General features: G+C 37.1%; 2 non-coding genes across 2 annotated transcripts; both read right to left on the minus strand.

Annotated features, from left to right (window-relative positions):
- Positions 1-9,820: 9,820 nt before the first annotated feature.
- Positions 9,821-9,927, minus strand: LOC141722820 (small nucleolar RNA R71). The gene has a single exon (XR_012575820.1). It is a non-coding gene; the product is annotated as a small nucleolar RNA R71 (small nucleolar RNA).
- A 9,080-nt stretch (positions 9,928-19,007) lies between these two features.
- Positions 19,008-19,114, minus strand: LOC141723217 (small nucleolar RNA R71). Its single transcript, XR_012576204.1, has one exon. It is a non-coding gene; the product is annotated as a small nucleolar RNA R71 (small nucleolar RNA).
- Positions 19,115-20,528: the final 1,414 nt, after the last annotated feature.

Below are 20,528 nucleotides of genomic sequence, written 5' to 3' on the forward strand. Positions count from 1 at the left end.
CTTCCAGGAGGGCATCCAGCACGAAGCGCTACTATGGCGAGGCCTAGGCGTGATGAGGCTGGTTCTTCGAGAGCTCAGGAGGTTGCTGGGATGGCTGATGCCCAATATAGGAGGCTGTCACAGAGGATGGATGCTATGTATGAGACGCAGAGCAGGTTTGCTCAGGAGCTCACCCTTGCGTTAGGAACTGCTTTTCGAGGTCTTGGAGCTGACATCCAGTGGCCAGTTTTTGGTGAGGACTCTGTATATCCGCCTCTTGATACACCACCCACTGAGGGTGATGATGATGATGACTCCGAGTAGGTATACCCTGTGTTCCTTTCTACTACCTTCACTGGGGACAATGAAGATTTTAAGTTTGGGGGTGGTAGTTAAGGAATATTTTGTGTGTGTGTCATATAGCTGGATATTCATGATAGTTAGTGCATATAGTTACATAATTTTTACCATATAGTTTTTTTAGCTTTATTTGTTTATCATATCATATAGCTCATACTTATACCATGATCCCTTTTACGATAATTTACCGACTGATTTGTGATGACGATGCGAGTGTAGTGATAGCATTAAAGTGATGTTGAGTCATGTAGGTTGATATGCATGCTAGAAGCACTTGTATTTTCACTAAGTCTTAGAGAATGCTTAAGGACTAGATTGTTGTTATGATCTGATTGTTTTCGAGGTTAATCTATTTATTATGCTTAGAATTTTATAATAGGTTCTTAGTGATAAAGGCATGAAAAAAAGAAAAAATGGAGTAAAAAATGGAATTTGTTGCTAATTGTGGCTAGGCGTCAAATGGCTAGTAGCCGGCTCGTATGTTTATGCGAGTAGTCTAGGGTTGAGCAAGATGGAGCGAAACGCACTTGCTCAGAAATTTTGAAAAAAAAAGAAGAAAAAAAATATAAAAGAAAAAGAAAAAAAAGGAGTATGTGTTTATGCATAATTGATCACGAGTGGGCTATTTGGTATTCGAGTTATTAAGTTCTTAGGGGACTTTGTGCCTAGTGACCTAAGGCTTTTAGAGTCTGGGATCCGCTAACCTAACGCTCGCTACATGGATACCATTGTATAAGTCTTTTTGTAGACCTCACTCATTGCACGGTCAAATAAGCATTACTGTTAGGAATAAAAAGCATGATTCCGCAATAAGCTCCAGGATTCTTGTAGTGTTATAAGTCACTTTGTGCCTCGAATTTTTATTCTTTGTATAATCATGTGATTGCCTTGATGATAGTTGAGTCATAATATTGATTTAGTTCCGGAGCATATCTGTTAAGCATCTGCACACACCACGTTTTTGGCTGTATGTTAGTTGGCATGATTTGATTGATCTTTAGTCTCCTAATTGCATTTGTTGAGATGTTGTAAGTTGATTGGTTTGTTCGTAGTAAGGGGGATCGCTGTATTTAATATAGATTGCATTCATGCATGTTTTTATTTGTTTTTGAGTCTGTGACGCTTGTGGACAAGCATCGATTTAAGTTTGGGGGTGTGATAAGTGGTATTTTATACCACTTAGAACGTCTTAAAATGGCTTAAATTGGTGTCTTGAAATCAAGTATTTTGTGTATTTGATACATTTTTCTAGTGTTTGTGTGTTTCAGGGTAATAGTTGCATTTCGGGGGAGTAATCATCAATAATAAGCCTTGGCATGTGTCCAGCATTGCGAGAGGGAAGAGAGGAGCAGATTACAGCGAAGAAACGGAGCAAAAATCAGACATTTTCCAGTAGGGGTCTGAGCGCCCGCTCAGCTATTCTGAGCGGCCGCGCAGGAAGCTGAGCGCCCACTCAGCTATGCTGAGCGGTCGCGCAGGGTCGGGAAATTTTAATATTTATTTTAGACTCCTATTTCTGTTTGGCTTCCAACTTCTGAGTAATCTGAGTTTTATGAGACTTCTATATAAGTAGATTTCAGAGACGTTTCACGTGTGTTGAATCGTTGTATTAATCGAGGAGCGAAGGAGATAAGGAAGAAGACCATTTTAGCACACCGCAACGAAGAGGAAGCATATTTTCTTGTGATTCTTTATTTCGTTGTAACGTTGGATGCTAGTTTTCTTTGCTTTGAACCTATTTACTCTTGTGACGTACTCTGGTTTAATATAATTAGTTTAGTTATTATTCTCTTGTGTTTATTTATCATGTTTTCATATGAAACCATGATGACGATAAGTGCTATCATGGGCTAATCGTGATCATGGGGTCGTAACGGATTTACTATGGAATTTTTTAGTTAGTTGTTTAATACCTTAGTGTGTGATGATTGTATGATATCTAGTATTGGTTGTGCGTATTCATCTTATGTGCGTCGCGAACATATAAGATAGGGTGTTAATCTCTTGTGAAGCGACGGTGGATCTCGAGATTTAGAACTTGCTATGCTAGCATAGGTTCATGTATGATGTTGCATGATTAGTGGGTAACTCTAACCATTTTATTCGCCCTGTATAATCAAAAGGAATAACTTGTGCTTAATTCATTATGTTGTCAATTTCTGTAGACATATAGGGACTCAACATAATTGATGCCTATTCAACTTTTATCTTAATTGTGGATGTTTGGTAGAATGGTATTAGTACAATGAAAGTTGGTTTTTATCAGTTTCGTGTTATTCGATTAATATCATCACTGTTGCATGCTAAGGGTAATAACAATAACTATTGAAGGAAGTAGTAATGAAGTTGTGATTTCATGAGTATTTTAATATTGTTAATTCGAAGTGTTAATTAAGTGGTTAATTTTAGTAGTTAATTGTAGTTAATAATTAGTTAACAAATTTAAGTGTTATTATCTTAACATTGAGAAGTAAACATACATTGGTGAGTGAGTTTAATTGAACATAATTAGTCTGAGTCTCTGTGGGAACGAACTAGAAAGTATATTACTTGCGAACGCGTATACTTGCGTGCATTATTAGTGCGTGTTTTCGCCCTAACAGTTTTCTTTTGTGAGAGACTTGAGTGTAACACACAGATGATATAATTCAGTAGACATGTCATTTATTGCATCATTACACTCAACTTTAGATAAATGTTCTAGGTTAGTGCTGATTACCTGATTACTTGATGAACTGACCTCTGTTTCATCTGATTTGGCCATAAGTGCTAGATTGACATAGCTTGTATCTTCATCCTCATCTAATCCATCTGTAACCCAGTCATTTTCTTGTGTGATGAAAGCCCTTTCCTTTTGTTTGAGCAGCTCAAAGTATTTGTGTTTATAATCAATAGACTCAAACTTCTTTTTACCAGAATCAGACTTTCTGCATTCATTAGCAAAATGACATGCCAAGCAACACTTGAAACATTTACATTAGACTTATCATCCATGTTTCTGTTTGACTTGGCTGCTCCAAAATTCTTCTTGAATTTCAACTTGTCAAATCTCCTGGATAGAAAAGCAAGATGCTCATCTATGTCATCCATGTCATCTTGACTAAGATTGTCTTTATATTCAGCTATTAGCCCTTTTCCCTTGCCTTCACAAACTCTAGGGTTTGGTGTAGATTCAACAGCTTCAACCTTTATCTCCTTCTCCTTTTCTTGCTCAGCAACTAATCCAACGGATCCTCCCTTCTTTCTTCCTTTCTCTAGCTTCTCATCTTACTCTATTTTAAGCTCATAGGTCTTTAGAATCCCATATTGTCTATCCAAGGTGAATTCCTTGTAATCTTGAAAATTTCTCAATAAGACTGTCATAGGCTTCCATTCCTTTGGTAGAGATCTAAGGAATTTGAGGTTTGAATCTTTTGTTTGATAGACCCTTCCATGCAATTTTAGAGCATTCAATAGTTTTTGAAATCTACTGAAAATGTCAGTGAGTGACTCACTTTCTTCACTGTAGAAATGCTCATATCACTGAAACATGAGTTGCATTTTGTTCTCCCTTACCTGCTCAGTTCCATCACATATAACTTGAATTGTGTCCCAGACATCCTTAGCAGTTTTGCAGTTTATGATGTTGTCAAACATGTCACTATCAACACCATTAAACAAAATGTTCATGGCCTTTTTATCCTTATGAACTTGTTCAATATCAGGATCAGACCATTCTTCTCTAGGCTTTGGGATAAATGCTTCATTTCCTGTAGCAGCTCTCATAGTGACATGTGGACCTTTCTCAATGCAGTCCACATATGCTTCATCTTGAGATATGAGATGCAGGTGCATCTTCACCTGCCAATGGTGATAGTTGTCTTTGTCCAGAAATGGAATTTTTACTCTAACATCTTTTCTGCTCATCTTGTTAGTTGTTGATCTTTAAACTCTTTTTTCTTCAAGAGCTTGCTCTAATACCAATTGTTATTCTCAAACATTCTAAACAAGAATTACAGAAGGGGGGAGTTGAATGGAATTCTGGTTTCTTTTGAGATTTCAAGAACAGTTCTTCTATAAATAAATAACTGTATTTGATTTTGCAATAGTGTGGAATGAAAGTAAAATAGAAATCAAAACATAAAGCATTTAAATACAAGTACTTAAAAACTTTCTGGTGGATTGAACTTTTCCACCAGAGATATATATTAAGTAGAGAACTCTATGTTACAAAATATACACAGCTGCTTACAAGTTGAACTACAAGAACAGAGAAATTCTTTATAGATTTTGCCTTTTTTTTATTTCTCTGGTAATTGCTTACTTACTTGAATAGTTATATTTTCAACTTGCTACTCTTGGTTTATATATGACCAAGTGACATGATAAGAAGACAAACAAATAAGACAAAATGTTTCTAGTCTAACTTCATGCTACTTCACTTCACTTTCTAGCATCTTTAAATATCTTCAGTTTAGCATGTAAATGGAAATGCTTCTTTGTTCTCTAAACCCTTCAAATAGGCTGCCACATTCCATTTGCATAAAACCAACACATGTGATTGTCAAGTCACTATTAACCACTCTTTTAAATTTGATCATCCGTTGAAACTCAGATTGATCATCCGTTGAAACTCTGGTTGATCATCCGTTTGAACTGTGTTTGATCATCCATCGAGACTTATGTTGATCATCCGTTGAAAATTTGTGACTCATCTATTGAGACTGTCTTCTTGGAATTTAACTCCATTTCATTTATACTATATTACAAGGCATCTAATATTTACAATTAACCAACCTATCTTACATATCAATCTAGTAGTCAACATGACTTAAACATTCTATAACATCTAGTTCACTAAGCCAATTAAGTATGCAGAAATGTGCTACTAATCTTATTGTTACATAAACTACTCTTTCAACGGATGTTGAAATAATCATCCGTTGAAAGCTAAAAAATCACTTAACTAAAATCCACTTGGTGTTTTATTTAGGTTATCATCAAGTGCACAACATATTCTTAACACAAACGTGCAGCCCCATAGGTAACATTATTGAATGAAAAGGAACAAATATTGTTCTGAATCAAAAATGAAAATCCTTTCTTGTCCAAACAAGAAATCGAAATAATGTTTGTGCAAATCACAGGCACGTAAAAACAATTATCTAATTCTAAAACAAGCCCAGTGAGAAACGATAAACGATAAGTCCCTACAGCTAAAGCAGCAACCTTTGCTCCATTTCCAACTCGTAGGTCGACTTCTCCCTTTACCAATGTCCTACTTCCCTGCAGTTCCTGTACATATATACAAATGTGAGAACCACATCCAGTATCTAATACCTAAGATGTAGAAGTAGACAAATTGACTTCTATAACATAAATACTTGAATCAGAAGTAGCAACAACAACCTGCTTCTTCATCAGATCCTCCAAATAAGCATGAAAGTTCCTCTTCCAATGACCTGGTTTCTTGCAATAGTGACAATCACCAACCTTTGGAACACCACCTTTAGGCTTCAAAGATCAGGTTTCAGATTGGCATTAGATTTAGATCCCATCTTCCTCTTGCCTTTCCATTTACCTTTTCCTTTGGCCTTCCCCTTATTCACCATCAACATGGGAGCAGGGGATGCCTTTTGAACATTGGTCTCAGCAGTTTTTAACATAGACAACAATTCGGTGGGGTTCTTATCTATCTCATTCATATTGTAATTCATCATAAATTAAGAATAGTTGTTGTTTAAAGATTGTAAAATTAGATCAATCTGGTGCTCCACAGCAATCGGGGCACCCAATTTGGCAAGGTACTCAATATACCCTATCATCCTTAAAACATGCGGTCTAACTGGATCATGTTCTCCCTTCTTGCATGCATGCAACGATTTGAAAGTATCAAACCTCTCCTGAAGAGCCTGTCCTTCAAACATATGTTTAAGGTGCTCAATCAAATCGTAAGAATCCATATTCTCATGTTGTTTTTGAAGTTCAGCACTCATGGTCGCTAATATGAGACATTGAACATCCATGTCATCATCAATATGTTTCTGATAAACATTATGTTGAGCACGGGATGCTCCTTCAGGGAGAGGTGTAGGGCGAGGGATATCTATTACATAGAGCTTGCGCTCTTGTTTGAGGACAATCCTCAAGTTCTTCTGCTAGTCAAGGAAGTTTGTTCTTGTCAGCTTGTCCTTCTCAAGGACTGATCGCACAGAGAAGTTGTTTGAATTGCCATTTGATATCTACAATGTTTAAAATGCATAAGATAAATTAGTCTACAGATGATTATTAAATTATGTTCAAGTGATTATTCATATATATTCAAAATATATATCTCCCACTATTTTTATCAAATTAATAGCTCTAACTATTGATTCTGAATGAATATCTTCTATATACTTTCTAGTGAGCCAAGATCCAAATTTCACAACATTTTAGTTCAGCTTTGGCTTTACTCCTAAAACATGATTCAATAAGGTAGACAACATTTGTCAATTATGTCAATTATATCAACTTTATAACTCTTGGATAGTTTAGTGGAACAACATTTTTTCATATTATCCAATAAATGTCACCAAACTTTATGCCTCTAAGTTCACAATCCTATTGTGGTAAGCTCTAGGCTGGGGTCAAGCTGCCAGGTCAGCTCTAAAAAGAATATTTTTTTTCAGAAGACCATTCTTGTATTAAAATCTCAATTTAAAAACTACATATCATATCTGAACCAGTCTCTACCACTACTGTATTAAATGCAGTTCCAAAAGCATGTATCATATACATACTAATCATTCTCTATTTAACAGATCATGTCAATACACCATCTAGCCAAAAGTTTATATCACCATCTATAAACCAGACATCATGCATAACAAACAAATCGCATACTGATCAGCCATGGAAAAATATAATGTGCTAGTATCATCATATGCATATAAATCACGTGAATATACAGAAAACTCTATATAATAGTTCGATCATAAATTAACATAACAGCATGCATATAAATCTCACACATAAACGGTATCAATATACATACATGGCAGATCTGATTCATGCTTAATATATTGAAAAACTGTCAAAACACGTAACCAAATCATCCCATTATACACATAGCTATGATGCCATTTGTAGGGATTCAAGCAATAAAATGCAACAGAAAAATAAAAACTTTTGAATCCCTACCGCAGGATCTGTATATAATGACTGAATAATTATGGAGAATAGATGTTTACCTTAATAAAGCTTTCCTTCTGATCGTAATGGACGTTCTGATCTTGCTGAACCAACATAGTAACCCTCCTTTTGAAGATCTGCTCTCCAAGGTATCCACACGAACGTCCGATCGTCCAACAATCACCGGAGCCGGTACTAGACAATTTGGTTGCCTCTTTCTCTTTCTCTCCCTCTCTAGCCTCTCTAACATGTAGACTATTAAATGGCATTTATATCCACTTAAAATGCTTCGTAAAGGCTCGAATTGGTGTTTTGTACTCAAGTTATTTGTGTATTTGATGTGTTTTTGTAGTGTTTTGCATTTCAGGGCATAATCGGAAGCAGGAAAGGTTTTTATATTGTTGTTATGCTAGAAGAGTGTTAGGATGAAACCTCGGTCAAGTGCACAAAAGAAAACGGCAAGAAAAGGCAAGCAATTAAGTTTTTCCAGAGAGTCAGGGCGGCCGCGGCCAAGTCCAGGGCAGCCACGCCGGTTTAATAGAATGTTACGGCGGCCACGCCGCTTCAAAGAGCGGTCGCGCCGGGTCAAAATCCTGGAATCCTGATTTGATTAAAAGGCTGATTCTTTGGACTCCTGATCAGATGGGCTGCTATATAAAGATCTTTTAAAGACGTTTTCCAAAACAGAGACTAAGGAGAAGACGGCGAGGAGACCTGGGAGCACAAATACAACGAAGGAGAAGAAAAGCTTATTTTTACTTGTGATTCTTTGATTGAGTTATAATATTGGATGCTTGTTTTCTTGTTTGTAAAACCTATTACTCTTGATTATGTACTTTGATTATTTATTTAGTTTATAAAGACTTAGTTTATTGTACCATGCTTTCATCGGAACCCACAGTGATGATGAGTTCGGTTATGAACTAATCGTTATCATAGGGTTCTAATAGATTTACTTATGGATTTCAATAGTTTATTTGTTTCGATATCTTAGTGTGTGGTGATTGTATGATATCCTAGTATTGGTTGTGCATATTCTTCTTATGAGCGTCACGAACTTATAAGGTAGTATGTTAATCTCTATTGAAGCGACAATGAATTTAGAGGTTTAGAACTTTCCATGCTAGCATAGGTTTATGTATTTGTTATGCATGATTTGTAGGTAATTTTAATCATCTTATTTGCCTTGTATAATCACGATAGATAACTTGCGCATTAAACCTTTATGTTGTCAAATTCTACAGACATATAGGGTCTCAACATAATTGGTGTCTATTCAGCTTCAATCTCATTTGGGATGTCTGATAGTAGGGTATTCGCACAACGAAAGTTGGCGTTTACTAGTTTCATGTTATCTGATTAGTTGTCATCACCATTGCATGTTAAGGTTAAGAACAATGACATTGAATGTAGTAGTAATGAAGTTTGAATCCAATATTTGTCTCATATAAGTAATTCAACCTCAATTCTACTAGTTAATGTTATTTAGTATAATCTTTAAGTTAATCAAAACCAATTTGTTATTTATCTTAGCATTGAAAAATAGCCATAACATTGTTGCATAGGTGTATAGATTGAAGTTAACCTAAACCATTCTCTGTGGGAATGAACTAGAAAAAATTCTATATTACTTGCGAACGTGTATACTTGCGTGTAATTTTAGCGTGTATTTTCGCACTAACAAGTTTTTGGAGCCGCTGTCGGGGACTCAGTGTTAATTTTTAGTTTATGTCCTTGTCATTAGTGGTCGTTAAAGTTCACTGACTCATATATTTTACTTACTTGATGCTTGTTTATATTTCAGGTACTCTAGAGAGCGTTTATGCTAACGCGTTCTCGATCTCGCAAGAGAACACTGGATAAAGCGGATGAAGAAGTTGAAGTATTTGAAGGAGAATTCTTTATTGAAAAGAAAGTTGAAGAAGAATTTGTTATTGCAATGGGAGAACCAATAACGAATCTGAAGGCTTTGATGGATTACTCTCAACCGAATATCGATGATATTCAGTCTAGCATTGTCAGACCAGCCATCGCATGTAACACTTTTGAAATCAAGGATAGCACGATTCAGAGGATACATAATTCAGTTCAGTTTGGGGGTGCTTCTATAGAAGATCCTAACATGCACATCAGAGATTTCATCGAGATCTGCGACACTTTCAAGTTCAATAGAGTTTCTGAAGATGCTATAAAGCTAAGGCTTTTCCCGTTCTCTCTGAGGGATAAAGCTAAGAGCTGGTTACATTCTCTACCAGCAGGTTCTATCACCAAATGGGAAGATCTAGCTCAAAATTTTCTAACTAAATTCTTCCCTATAGCGAAGACAGCTACAATCAGGAATGCTCTCACTCAATTTGTGCAACAATCTGGAGAATCGTTGTGTGAGGCTTGGGATCACTACAAGGAGATACTTAGGAAGTGTCCTCATCATGGCATGCCCGACTGGATGATTATCAACTGCTTTTATAATGGCTTGGGAGCACAGTCTAGACCCATACTTGATGCAGCATTAGGTGGAGCTTTATGGGCTAGGAGCTACGATGAAGCTTATGAGTTCATTGAACTGATGGTTGCTAATGAATACTAGAACCCTTCTCAGAGACTATCTCAAGGCAAGGTAGCAGGATTTCTGGAGGTGGATGCAGCTACTGCTATAGCTGCTCAGCTTAAGGCTTTAACGATGAAGGTGGATTCTTTCGCTAATTATGGAGTTAATCAGATCACTAGTGTTTGTAAGCTTTGTGCTGGTGCGCATGAGATGGAGCAGTGTGCTATTTCTAGTGAATCAGCTAAGTTTGTGAGCAACTTTCAGAGGTCACAGCAACCAGTTCCAGCCATCTATCATCCCAACAACCGCAATCATCCTAACTTCAACTAAAGCAACAATCAGAATACGGTGCAAGACCCTTATCAGCAGTATGCAGCAAAGCAATTCAACCCTCCTGGTTTTCAACAACCGCAATATGCACCAAGACAACAACTCCAACTGTAACAATATAATGAAAAATCTGAATTAGAGGAATTGAGGCTCTTGTGCAAGAGCCAAGCGGTTTCTATTAAGACCCTGGAGAATCAAATTGGGTAGATTGCCAATGCTTTGCTGAATCGACAACCTGGAACACTCCCTAGGACACAGAAGTTCCAGGAAAGAAGGAAGCAAATGAGCAGGTTAAGGCAATTACATTGAGGTCTGGGAAGGTTGCACACCCTGAAAAATCTCAAGTTCCAGAAGATGAAGTTGTGGCTGAAGAAGATGTGCAGAAGGATGCAGAAGTGGAGACACGGAAGTAAACTGTGGAACACACTCCTCCTAAGGGTAATATAGGGGAGAAACAGGTCTATCCTCCACCTCATTTTCCTAAGAGGCTGCAGAAACAAAAGTTGGATAAGCAGTTTGCTAAGTTTCTCATGGTGTTCAAGAAACTTCATATCAACATACCTTTCGCTGAAGCTCTTGAACAAATGCCTAGCTATGCGAAGTTTATGAAAGGTATTCTCTCTCAGAAAGTGAAGCTCGATGACTTAGAAATCATTGCTCTTACGGAGGAATGCATTGCTGTGCTGCAACAGAAGTTGCCTCCGAAGCTTAAAGATCCTGGAAGCTTTACTATTCCTTCTACCATCGGAAACTTGTCGTTCGACAAGTGTTTATGTGATTTGGGAGCTAGCATCAATCTAATGTCTTTGTCTGTCTTCAAGAAGTTGGATTTATCTGATCCAAAGCCTACTTATATGTCCTTGTAGTTGGATGATCGTTCTATTATATATCCAAGAGGCATTGTGGAGGATGTCTTGGTCAAAGTGGACAAACTCATCTTTCATGCTGACTTTGTAATTCTTGATTTCGAGGAGGATAAAAAGATTCCCATAATCTCGGGAAGACCATTTTTGGCTACTAATTGAACCTTGATTGATGTGTAGAAGGGTGAGCACACTATGTGAGTACTGGATCGGGATGTGACTTTTAATATTTTCAATGCCATGAAATTCCTTACTGATAATGAGGAGTGCTTAAAAGTGGAATTGGTCGATTATGTGGTTACTTCAGAACTTGATCAAATGCTAAGGTCTGATGCCTTAGAGAAGGCCTTGATGGGGAATTCAGATAGTGAAGATGATGAAGGTGATGAGCAGTTGCAGTATTTGAATGCTTCTCCTTGGAAGTAAAGGCTGGATATGCCTTTTAAATCTCTTGAAATGTCAGAACTCAAAAATGTTGAGGGGCATCTCAAGCCTTCTATTGAGGAAGCTCCTACACTCGACCTTAAACCATTGCTTGAACACTTGAGGTATGCATTTATAGGTGATGCATCTACTTTGCCTGTTATTATTGCATCTGACATTTCAAGTAGTGATGAGGAAAGCTTTTGAGAATTCTGAGAGAGTTTAAATTGGTAATTGGATGGACTATAACAGATATCAAGGGAATCATCCCTTCTTATTGCATGCATAAAATTCTGCTAAAAGAATGGAGTAAGCCGAATGTTGAGCAACAAAGAAGGCTAAACCCGATCATGAAAGAGGTCATGAAGAAGGAAATTCTCAAGTGGCTAGATGCAGGGATCATTTATCCTATTTCTGACAGTTATTGGGTCAGCCAAGTTCAGTGTGCGCCAAAGAAAGGAGGCATCACCGTGGTCGCTAATAAAAAAATAAACTCATTGTTACTCAAGCAGTCACGGGGAGGAGAGTTTGCATGGATTACAAGAAGCTGGATAAGGCCACAAGGAAGTATCATTTCCCTCTTCCTTTTATTAATCAGATGCTTGACAGGTTGGCTGCGCATGAATACTATTATCTTCTGGATGGCTATTCGGGCTATAATCAGATCTGCATCACTCCAGAAGATCAGGAAAAGACTACCTCCACTTGTTCGTTTGGTACTTTTGCCTTCAGAAGAGTTTCTTTTGGGTTATGTGGTGCACCTGCCACATTTCAAAGATGCATGATGGCCATTTTCTCTAACATGATTGGTCAGAATGTGGAGGTGTTCATGGATGATTTTTCTGTGTTCGGGGATTCTTTCGACGAGTGCTTGCAAAATCTTGGCACAGTTCTTAAAAGGTGTGTTGAGACCAATCTGGTTCTCAACTGGGAGAAATGTCACTTTATGGTGCAGCAGGACATCATTCTTGGGCACAAGGTCTCCAGTAAGGGTCTTGAGGTGGACAAAGCCAAGGTGGGGGTCATTGAAAACCTTCCTCCACCAATTTTTGTTAAGGGGATTCGTAGTTTTCTTGGTCATGCGGGTTTCTATCGGCAGTTCATCAAGGACTTCTCTAAAATCTCTAAACCGTTGTGCAATCTTCTAGAGAAAGATGTCCCTTTCAAGTTTGATCATGAGTGTCTAGCTTCTTTTGAGAGCTTAAAGAAGAGTTTGATTACGGCACCTGTCATAATTACACCTGATTGGAATGAGCCTTTTGAAATGATATGCGATGCAAGTGACTATGCAGTTGGAGCAGTTCTTGGGCAAAGGAAGAACAATATATTTCATGTGGTCTACTATGCTAGTAAGACCCTCAATGCTGCTCAAATAAACTATACTACTATCGAGAAGGAACTCTTAGCCATTGTCTACGGTTTTGAGAAGTTTTGATATTATTTTCTTGGGACGAAGGTGACATTGTTCACTCATCACGCCGTGATTCGCTATCTCGTCTCGAAGAAGGACTCGAAGCCTAGACTGATTCGATGGGTTCTTTTACTTCAGGAGTTTGAGTTAGAGATCAATGATAGGAAAGGTATTGAGAATCAAGTTGCTGATCATCTCTCTCGGTTAGAAGATCCAAGTACAACTTCACAAGATAAGACATTGATAAATGAGTCTTTTCCCGATGATCAATTGTTTGGAGTCTTTTCCCGATGATCAATTGTTTGGGGTGCAGGAAGAGGAACCGTGGATCGCAGACATTGTGAACTACCTTGTGAGCAACATTATGCCTCCAAACTTATCTTCTGCTTAAAGGAAGAAGTTTCTTCACGAGGTAAAGTGGTACATGTGGGATGAACCATTTGTGTTTCGGCAAGGAGCTGACCAAATCATCAGGAGATGTATTTCGTACAGCGAGATGGAGGGTATCTTGCGAGACTGTGATTCGACTGTTTATAGAGGCCACTATGGTGGAGCAAAGACAGCAGCTCGTATCCTTCAAACAGGATTCTTCTGGCCTACATTGTTTAAGGATGCACATCAGTTCGTTTTAAAGTGTGATCAATGTAACGTCTAGGAAATCTACGTCTGTATTATATCATATTTATAATAAATTATGTGTGTTAATGTGTCATTTATGTGTAAGTATCTGTCAAACCCTAGTTGTTACGTGTTACGTGCATTCTGAGTCATTCCGGTATTTTTAAGATACTTTTCAGATATTTTATTTTGCATTTATCGCTTTCATTTCAAACGTTTTACGACCCGAACCATGATTTTAAAACAAGCATTTCAAATAAAATAATGGGCCTTATTTTTCATCAAACGGCTTTTATCATCGCATTATTCTGAACATCTATGCATTTTATAAACTTTCTCGTTTTGTGAAAAATGACTTTTCCGGGCCCCATTGGGTGTTAAAAATCCCACAAAAATCACATTTTTATTTTTATAAAATTATAGGACTTTCATTTATATTATTTCTTTGCATTTTTGCATTATTTACAATTTTTGGGAAATTTTGGCATATATATTGTATATATAAAATATTTATAAATTAAAATTTAATACTCAAATATTATAAAATTAGGGGCCTATTAATTTTAAAAAGTGTAGAATTAGGGCCTTAATTTTATTTAGGAGTATTAATTTTACTACTATAAATACCCTACTTTTTATTTAATTATTATTAATTATTACTAAAAATCAGAAATTAATTGATTTTCTCTGCAAACCGGGTCGGGAAGAACCAAGTCGGGTCGAGGAATTAAACTGTGATTTTGATCTGATTTCTTCACCAAATCAAGCAGTTCAAGTACTGAAATCAAAGGTTTTGATCTGTTCTTTCTATTTTTGATATTAATTTCATGTTTTAGTACATCATTTTTGATTTTCGATTTCTTGGGTTTATGTTCGAATTAGGCCTTTTTGATTTCAGGGTTATTTTGATGTTTTGATGATTGATATAGCCTTGTTAGATGATTTAGAGTTGACTCATGGTGTTTAATTGATTAAACGATATCTGTATCGTGATTCACGATTATTAGGGTTTATACTGAATTTTCAAATTATAACTCGATGTTTTATATGAATCTTTGGTTCCTGAAAGGTTAGGGCTTTGATTGTATATGTTCTTAGCTTTGATTTGCACTATAGAACGTTAAGTTTCGTTTACATAATCAAAAGATAGGATTTTGGCCGGAGTTTAGGTCGGTGTTTGATCGATTTTGGCCAGAGAAGGTGTTACAGGGATGATTTTGTTGAACAAATGGTTGGACTGAGTTGTTGATGTGATTTGCAATGAAAATCACCCAAAAACCGTACCAAACGGTGTTGATTTGGACCTGTAATTAATTCACCAAAATCCGGTGAAGTCGCCGGATTCTTGAAAAATCCGGTCATGTTCTTCATGACCCGGATTGTGACCCGGTTGACCCGTTTGATTAACCCGGGTTTGATCTGTTTCTGTCAGGATTTGATTTCTGACAGATGTTTCTGGGAATTAATTTTATTTTTATTTTATTTTAATTATAAAATCAGTTTTATTTATTTTATAAATAAATTAATTAATTAATTAATTGAGTTATAATATAAATAATTCTGAATTAATTTCTAAAAATCAGATTGAATTATTTTCTTAATTATTTATTAGTTATTGATCATTTATTAATTATTTAAAAATGATTAATTATTTTGATAATTAATCAAATAATTTTTAATAAATCATAATAAATTCATTTTAATTCCAAAAATTATAGAAAAATCATTTTTAATTCTGATTTTCCTTAAATAATTATTTAAAAATTATTTTAGGATTTTAAAAATTAGTAATAATTAATTATATAATAATAAATTGAATTATCAGGGTTTAATTGATAATAATTAGACCGTTAGTCCGATTCGAGTGAAACGAAAGCCCTTTGACTCAGAAAAATGAATTCTATCCATTAAAAATAATATTAAAGCCTAATTTATTATAGAAATTAGTTGACCTTGTTACTTGTTTGATTGTCAGTCGAAATGCATGCCGAGACGAATCCGAAAAATTCCGGAAAAATGGGAAACGAGTCAGATAACGATCAGTTGAGCGATCAGCGAGTCGATGTTGATTCTAAAAATTATTTAACTATAAAAATGACTACGTGCTTATGTGCTTATGTGTATTATGTGGTTAATCGAGTCTTACTTGTTAATAAATAATACATGAGTCAGTCATAAGCGCATGGGTAGACGTTAGGAACGTTGTGAAGTCGATTCAAGATGCAATTGAAGTACGAAATGACTAAATCAGTCTATTTCTCTAATAGAAGCTAATCCAGCCAGGCAGGTTGAGTCGGTAATAGACGAAGGTGATGCAGTTGCACTAAGTCGCGCAGAAGGCAAGTTTTTCCCCTATTCTACTTTCAGAATAGTGACATTACTTCAGATGCTTATCACGTTTGTAGCCTTTTGATTCTTGTGCATAATCACTGATATACACTTACTATTCCTTTATTCATATTTCATTTCGAGTCTTAATTTCTCAGTTTCCTTGAATTCTTGATTCATAATCATTGGTTACACATTGATATTGATATATTCTGGTGATTAGAATATATCAAAGCATACCGATTGTTCCGGTTGCTAAGCGATGGACTGGATAATGATATTTTGGGGATTGAGTATGTCTTATTCATGAGGACCGGGATATGACTGGTGCCTCGATATGGGCCGTAGTGCCTGGGTACCCGACTGGATCTATATATGGAGATATAGATCTGCATTATATTCTGACTGATCAGCAGAATATAGATGTGAACTTGTGTGTCCAGTTTAGTTCATTTATACTCGCCAGTGATGACCTTCTTTCTATTCTCATGGGGTTATATCTTTGCAGATATACCCGGGATTGCGGTTTCGTTTAAATTGCCTTAACACTGTCTATATTTTGTGGACTTGTTGAGCAATTTTTGGCTCACCCTTTTTGTTGTTATTCACCTTATTGTTTTCAGTTAAGAAGGAATATGAAACCCATCAGGACTCGAGTGGTAAAGAAGCGGGTCAAGCCTCGGGATCCTCTCATACCCAAGGTGTTGATCCCAATCCAGGAAGAAAGTTTTGAGTTGCCGGAGCAGGTGGAGTGTAGTTAATTAGTGTATGTGTGTTTGAATAAAAGATGAACTTAGTTTTAAAATTGAATAGACAATGGTTTGTAATAAAAAGAGTTTGTGAGATTCTGAATTTTGGGTTGTAATAAAGTAGTTAGAGGTTCTTGTTTTTATACTTCAACCTAAAAAGATCCTGGTTAGTGTTAAAGGGGTTTAGTTTCATTTCTTTATTAATTGTTAATCAGATTGTACATGTTTAGAGATTAGCTAGTAACCCCCAGACTTATTGATAAGTGGATTTTATATCCAATTGGAACGCTTTATTACAAGCTTAAATTGGTGTTTTAGACTCAAGTTGTTGGTATTTTGATGTGTTTTTGTGTTATTGTATTTCAGGTATCAGTTAAATGAAAAAAAGAGCTTTTAAAGGAAATATGATGAAAAGTGATCAGAATTGGAAGCCAAGGCCATTGTCAAGTTATAGAGAATCTCAATAGCTTCGCGTAGGCAGTTGAATCGCCTAATTCTGACGAGTAGAACTCAAGTTATGGTCAAAACAAGATTCATCAGAATATTTTTCCGCTGAGCGCCCGCTCAGCAGAGCTGAGCGCCCGCTCAGGAGAGCTGAGCGGCCGCTCAGGAGGCGGCTGGTCGCTGATTTCGCTGAAAAAGCCTTTTTGAGTAGAATTTGACGATTTTAAGGGTCCAGGTCCACTAGGGGCGTATATATACTTAAAAAAAAAGGTTTTCATCATCCGGGAAGATTGGGATACCAAGGAGAAGACCTAGAAGCACAGAACAACTCCGAAAAAGAAGATCTTGTTTTCAACTTGTGATTCTTTGAATTAGTTGTAACTTTGGATGCTCGTTTTCGTTCTTGTTGAACCTAGATCTCGTTTATTCGTACTTTTATTATTATTTAGTTTATTAAGACCTTGTTTATACCATGCTTTCATTGGAACCCATGGTGACGATGAGTTCGATTATGGGCTAATCGTTGTCATGGGATTCTAGCGGATTTACTTATGGATTTCAATAGTTAATTGTTTCGATATCTTGGTGTGTGGTGATTGATTGATATCCTAGTATGGTTGTGCTTATTCGTCTTATGTTCATAGCTAACATATAAGATAGCGTGTTAATCTCTATTGAAGCGACAGTGAATATAGAGGTTTAGAACTTGCCATGCTAGCATAGGTTCTTGTATGTGTATACATGATTCGTAGGTAACTCTAACCGTTTTACTTTCCCTATGTAATCAAGATAGATAACTTGTACTTAAACTGTTATGTTGTCAAATTCTATAGACATATAGGGTCTCAATATAATTGGTGCCTATTCAGCTTCTATCTCTTTTGTGGATGTCTGGTAGAATGGTATTCGTGCAATGAAAGTTGGCGTTTATCAGTTTCGTGTTATCTGATTAGAGTCATCACCATCACATGCTAAGGTTAAAAACAATAAGGCTATTGAATGAAGTATTTAATGAAGTTAGGATCCCATGTTTGTCATATATAGTAATTCAACTTCAATTCTCTTAGTTAATGTTATTTAGTATAATCTCTTAGTTTAATAAAAACCCAATTTGTTATTTGTCTTAGCATTGAGCGATAACCATACATTGTTGCATAGGTGCATAAATTGAACTTAACCTAAACCAGTCTCTGTGGGAACGAATCTGATTTATATCTTATACTACTTGCGAACGCGTATACTTGCGTGAATATTAGCGCGTGTTTTCGCACTAACAAGTTTTTGGCGCCGCTGCCGGGGACTCGGTGTTAATTTTTAGTTTATGTGCTTGTCATCAGTGGTCGTTAAAGTTCACTGACTCGGATTCTTTTACTTTCACGGTTTATTTGTTTGTGTTTCAGGTACTCATTACAATGGGAGATCCAGCAGCACGAATGAAAGCCTTGATGGATTTTTCTCAACCCAAGATCAATGACATTCAATCTAGCATTGTCCGGCCAGCTATCACAGCTAATATCTTTGAGATCAAGCCTGGCATAATTCAATGGGTATAGACTTCAGTCCAGTTTGGGGGTTCTCCAACGGAAGATCCCAATACACACATTAGGGATTTCATTGAAATATGCGACACCTTCAAGTTCAACGGTGTTTCTGAAGATGCTGTGAAGCTGAGACTGTTCTCATTCTCTCTGAAGGACAAGGCTAAGAGCTGGTTACACTCTCTACCAGCTGGTTCGATTACTACTTGGGAAGATCTTGCTCAGAAGTTTCTTACTAAATTCTTCCCTATGGCGAAGACAGCTGCACTCAGGAATGCTATTACTCAATTTGCGCAGCAAACGGGAGAATCGCTAAGTGAAGCTTGGGAGCGCTACAAGGAGATGCTTAGGAAGTGTCCTCATCATGGAATTCCTGATTGGATGATCATCACTTATTTTTACAATGGGTTGGGAGCACAGTCCAGACCCATGCTCGATGCAGCATCAGGCGGAGCATTATGGGCAAAGAGCTATAAGGAAGCTTATGATCTAATTGAACTAATGGCTGCTAATGAATATCAGTATCCAACCCAGAGATATCCACAGGGCAAGGTAGCAGGAGTTCTTGAAGTGGATACAGCTACAGCTATCACTGCTCAACTAAAGGCGTTGTCTATGAAGATCGATTCTCTGGCTAACTATGGTGTTAAGCAGATAATTAGTGTTTGTGATCTGTGTGCAGGTCCGCATGCGACAGAACAATGCGCTATATCTAGCGACTCAGCTCAGTTTGTGAGCAACTTTCAGAGATCGCAGTAACCAGTTCCAGACACTTATTATCCTAACAACTGGAATCATCCTAACTTCAGCTGGAGCAACAATCAGAATGCGATGCAACAGCCATTCCAGCAGTTTGCAAATAAGCTATTTAACCCTCCTGGTTTTCAGCAACAATTTACACCAAGACAACAACTCCAACTTCAACAACAAACTAATGATGCAGGTCTATCTTCGAATGAAAAATATGAATTGGAGGAGTTGAGGCTTATGTACAAAAACCAGGCTCTTATATGCCAAAGCCAGGCTGTTTCTATCCAGAATCTGGAGAACCAAATAGGGCAAATTGCTAATGCCTTATTGAATCGACCACCAGGAACGCTTCCTAGTGATACAGAAACAAATCCAGGCAAGAGGGAAGTTGAAGAACAGGTGAACGCCATCACCTTAAGGTCTGGAAAGGTCACAAGCCCCCAAGTTCAGCAAGACGAAGAGCCAGAAAAATCTCAAGATTCAGAAAATGCAGTTGTGGCTGAAGAAGATGTGCAGAAGGAAGTAGAGGTGGAACCAAGGAAGACTACTGTGGAACACACTCCTCCTGAGGGTAATACAGGGGAGAAACAGATTTATCCTCCACCTCCTTTTCCTAAAAGGCTGCAGAAGAAAAAGCTGGATAAGCAGTTTAAGAAATTTCATGAGGTGTTCAAGAAACTTCATATCAACATACCTTTCGATGAAGCTCTTGAACAGATGCCTAGCTATGCGAGGTTTATGAAAGGTATTCTCTCTCGGAAAGTGAAGCTCGATGACTTAGAGACCGTTGCTCTAACGGAGGAATGCAGTGCTGTGCTACAACAGAAGTTGCCTCCGAAGCTTAAAGATCCTGGAAGCTTCACTATTCCTTGCACCATCGGAAACTTGTCGTTCGACAAGTGTTTATGTGATTTAGGAGCTAGCATCAATCTGATGCCCTTATCTATCTTCAAGAAGCTTGGTCTGCCTGAGCCGAAACCAACATACATGTCATTGCAACTAGCTGACCGTTCCATCGCTTATCCACGAGGTATA

This window comes from Apium graveolens, chromosome 4 (assembly GCF_009905375.1).
Source record: "Apium graveolens cultivar Ventura chromosome 4, ASM990537v1, whole genome shotgun sequence".
Classification (NCBI taxonomy): domain Eukaryota; kingdom Viridiplantae; phylum Streptophyta; class Magnoliopsida; order Apiales; family Apiaceae; genus Apium; species Apium graveolens.